Genomic DNA, 4,659 nt, shown 5'->3' with positions numbered 1-4,659 from the left:
AGGAGGTAGGTCTCAAGGCAGAGGTGTTAAGGGGCTGCAGTCAGGACACATGGACAATCCTTACTGTGTTGATAACTGTTGCTTTACATCAGAGATTGATAATTGTGAGTCTAACATGAGTTATTAATAAAGCACTCAGAACAAAATATGATCTTTGCCAAATTTTAGAGACCAATAGAAAAAGTCACAAATGTTTGCAAATCATTCCAAACTCAGACAACTCAGTTCCCCAGAAACAGATTTTATAAAACTCAATCATAATTTTCAAAGTTTAATGAAACTGTATAATTCTACCTGTAAAAATAATGGGGGTTTAGAATCAGATGCTCTTCCTGTGCATTTCACCGAAGTATAGACAAGGCTGCTTCCTTTTAAGTTTTTCTTCTGTAGCATAATTGGGCTATTACTTGCCTTATTTCCCTCTTAAACTTTGTCTTTCTCCACAGGACAGACAAATCTGTTAGCTTGATGCCACAGTCATTCTTAGACATTACTTATATGGGACAACATCTATCAGGAAAACATAAATCCTATCTTAACTACCAAGAAGAAAAAAAGATATTATCATCAGATGTTTTGATTGCGAGTTGTGAAGGCATGACAAGGCATGTGCATTTCACAGTCCTGCAAAATAGGTCTCTTTCTTCAATGCATATTGGACATTTGCACAGTGAGGAAAACACTTCATTCTTGATTGAGGCACACTAAAGCCATGAGAGAGGAAATGGATGGATATTTTAAAAGGAATTTTTAAATTTCGTTCTTCCTTTAGATGGGATTACCCCCCAATGTACAGTGCAGGTATGCATCTATATGTCTCTGAATTGGTGAAACAGACATTTGGAAAAGCAGTTTTCCTGATTCTGTGTATTTTTCTTTCCACATGAGCTGTGACTGTAATAGGCAGTATCTTATGTTTAAGAAAGAAAACTCTTCTTTTCAATTTAGTCAGCAGTCATCACCTATATCTGCAAACATTTCTATGCTTAGTAATCTGATCTTAATGGAAATTGCTGGCAGACTTGATGTATTTATTGCTAACCTGCTGTCTGCCTTCCCCTGGCAAGAAATCCTGAGATCAGTAACTGACAGTTATCCATTGCCTGTGCTGACTAATATTTCCTGTGCTCTGTTCTGCAGCCTGCTCTATGTGATTAAGTGACCACATATAGCCATATTTGTTAATGAGTTCATAGTATTTTCCTTAGTCACTTAGCTAAACAAATACTCCATATATTGGAAGGCAGGGATACACTTTATTGCTTCCACATATGGCTCTAAAAGGACATGATGCAGAGGAACACAATGTGCCTAAGCCAACAGGAAACTTTAAAAAAGAAACATGTACAAAGGCTCTAATAATTTTGTGGTTTTTTCCCAGTGAGTTTATTGCATTATTCACTCCAGAAAAACACTGAAGAAGGAGGACAAGGGGTGAGGGAGTATGTGTGTGTATATATATCTATCAGAAGGTGGCCAAATTGTCCTGCTCTGAGTTTTGACCAAAATCAAAGCAAATTGTTTGGGATATTTTTAAGCTTTTAATGAGAAGATTGAGCACTTTGTAGTTTAGGCAGTGAGGCATGAAAGCCCTACACTTGTAAACACTGCTGTTTTTCTGATAAAATATAGAGCTAAATTCTGCACCATGGACAGACTTACTCAATGCTCATTTGCCCAAAATACTTTGATTTTATCTACTTGTTCAGAAGGGGTCCTCTAGGCACAGATTTCACCTCTGTGAGTAAAAATCAGGCATCTTCATGGCATTTCTTCAGCCATCCGTTCCCTGCATGTACACCACCCTGCCTGGCAGCAGTGCTGTAAATTGCTGCAGGACAGACACCTCCAGCCTTCTGGGAACCTCCCAGTGAAAAAGATGGTGGCGGAAATAGATTTCCTGATTTTTTGTGTTTTCCCTTTTTTTATTGTTACACACAGATGTCTTATGCGGTTGTTTGTTTCTAATGAAAAATAATCTTTCCTTAATAATTGTCTTTGACTTAAAACCAGTGGGAGTGTAATGAGAAGCAGGAGCAGGAGGCTTTGACTTCTGTCATTATTGCAGATCTGGCAGAGTACTGATGACAGCAAGGGGAAGGCACCCACAAAAAGTTGTTGGGTAGAAAACCTGATTGGACTAGATGATCACTGTAGGTCCCTTCCAACTGAACTATTCTATTCATGCCAATGCTGTCATGTGTTTTTATTGGTCACGTATGCTGGCTAACAAGGGGAAGTAAGAAGCATGGAGCCAGATAAATGGTTTCTGTGCACCAGGGGCTCCATGAAGTGGAAAGCAGGGCACTACACTGTAGTAATTATCATGGAATAGTCTGCAGGCTGGGAGGGTAGGTTTTCTTCATGCACTTACAGCTGTCTCCCCTGATTTTCCTAGCTTCTAGCTGAGTCACTGGGGCTTGGTGCAGTGCTGAAGATCCTGGCTTTGCTTAGCTCTTGTCTAATCCTGAATCCAGATACTCTAGCTATTCTGACATAGTATTTTATTTGTTAATGGTTCTTATCGTTAAGTGTTTGCTGCTCTACCCAATATGAGAATTTTTAGATTTCCATGTAAAAAAGTGTTTGATATATTTTACTTCTGCTCAACAATGATGCTAAAATAGTTTTCTTTGGAATTCTGACTCACTATAGCCTGACTCAGATGGAAAACTTTGCTGCAGTTTATCACACTGAAGATAATATTAAAGCAAATAGTGCCATTACAAACTTTACATACTAAGTACCACTTTTGACTGTCTTTTAATTGCACTCTATTTTGTATGTTAGTAATTGCTAACCACTTGTTTCTGAATTCCTGTGCTAAATCAAGATTAGTCTTTTTTGGGGAATCGTGCAAAAAGCCCCGATCTTTTGAGTGGCAAAGCAGACCTAGGTTAAGACACCATAGTGAGCAAATGGGAGTCTTCCTTTCTCTAGCACAATTTGGGTATAACTGTACTATTTAGATATGTTTATATTTAGAAAGTGCTTGTGTCCAAACTTACCACCCTCTCAAGCAGTATAAGAAATGGGCAGAGAAAAGACACTGTCTTCTGCAGAGCATTGTCAGATTTTAGTACTTGTTTTTCTTCGGACCTGAGAAAAGAGTGCCAAGTTTCAAAACTCATATAGGAAAAAAATTCAGATCAGTCAAAATTTGTCTAAAAAAGTTTAAAGAGTTAGTTATTTTATATTTTAAATAAATCAATTATATGACACAGTAACAATAAGTCTGGAAAGAAAAAGGAGAATAATATAACCCTCCTTTTGAAAAGGAGGTTGAAATGGAATGTTAAATTATATAAAATTTCTCTTTTCTTCAGATGCAAACATTACAGAATGTTTTAATTTTTAAAGAAAAACTTCAATGAATATTCTAACAGAAGATGATTCTGTAAAAATTTTCAAAACCTACAGTAAACATGCTAAATAGCTCTTAAAACATTGAGAATATTTTTTTCTTACCCTGAGAGGAATATCCAAGGTAAATTTTTAGCCATATGCAGAGCCATTTGCATCAGTTCAGTCATAGAAAAGGTGATAGGCGATGCCCAACTATTACTTTGGCCCTTACGTCAGAGAGGATCCTACTCCAAAAGAGCTTGAAATGTTTACAAATGCCCATGACAGATACTTCAATGTCTTCATAGCTGCAGTCAGAACCACCAGCAGATGGTGCCTTAGCTTAACCTCCATCCATAAATGAAAACCAAATATACTTTTTAGAAACATATTCAAAAAAATTTGCTAATCTCCATTTCTTAGTATCTGAGAAGATGATGAATCAAATGGAAAGCATTTTGTTATTTACTAATAAAAATGAATGTGAGCCTTTAAATGGCAATATCAAGTCATGCCAAAAATATCAAATTTCTTTGTCTGACAGAATGACAAAATGTACCGGATGAAGAGAATAAAGTATATGTGCAAGAAATTTTATCAGGTTCCATCATCTCTAAATGGGGATAACGACATTTAGGAAGTTCATTGGTAATAAATAAACACATGTTGCTGTTTACACACACAAGGTAACGGTGATCAAAGCTTGCAAAAATTAGACAGAAATTAAAAAAGAACCAGCAAAAGAATCAGTGCCACCTTTATAAGAACTGTTTTCAAATTTTATAAGAAGATCTAATTGACAGTAATTCTTTCACTGATCAAAATGCAAACAAGTGTTGAGAAATAACCCTTGCTGTAACTTGGAGAATCGTTTTGGGAACAAACATAGACATAAAGAAAAACTTTTACAGAACAAACAGCTGTTAAAACCTCTATGCAATCTTACACAGGATAAAAGATTACAGAGATGCCTATATACAAGCAAATATACTGCCTTCCAAAAGTTTTTACATAACTATTTTAAGTGTAGGTTTAAGTTATTATGTTTCTTTCATCAACATTCAAGTTTAATTAGTAACAGATGTATCTACATCACCAGAAGTGAAATCTGAACAAAGAAGAAATAGGTTACAAACATATTTAATATCATGGGTTCTTTAAAAAAAAAAAAAAAAAAAAACAATTCTTAGTAGTATCTACTGTAGCATGCTAAATTTTCTACGGCCTTTCTCAGCACCTCAAAATCCATGAAAATAAATGTTTGAGAACCATAAACAACAACTATAATACTGCAAATGCTGTAAACAACAACTG

General features: G+C 35.8%; 1 long non-coding RNA gene across 1 annotated transcript in view; it reads right to left on the bottom strand.

Moving 5' to 3' along the window:
- Nucleotides 1-3,016: 3,016 nt before the first annotated feature.
- Nucleotides 3,017-4,659, bottom strand: part of LOC106889680 — a 13,738-nt gene continuing 12,095 nt past the window's right edge. The window contains exon 3 of the long non-coding RNA XR_001412379.1: nt 3,017-3,099. This is a non-coding gene — a long non-coding RNA (uncharacterized LOC106889680). The remainder of the gene's footprint in view (nt 3,100-4,659) is intronic.

Source organism: Calidris pugnax, unplaced genomic scaffold (genome assembly GCF_001431845.1).
Source record: "Calidris pugnax isolate Ruff unplaced genomic scaffold, ASM143184v1 scaffold54, whole genome shotgun sequence".
In the NCBI taxonomy this organism is placed as follows: Eukaryota; Metazoa; Chordata; class Aves; order Charadriiformes; family Scolopacidae; genus Calidris; species Calidris pugnax.
This window is presented reverse-complemented; position numbering and strand designations above follow the sequence as displayed.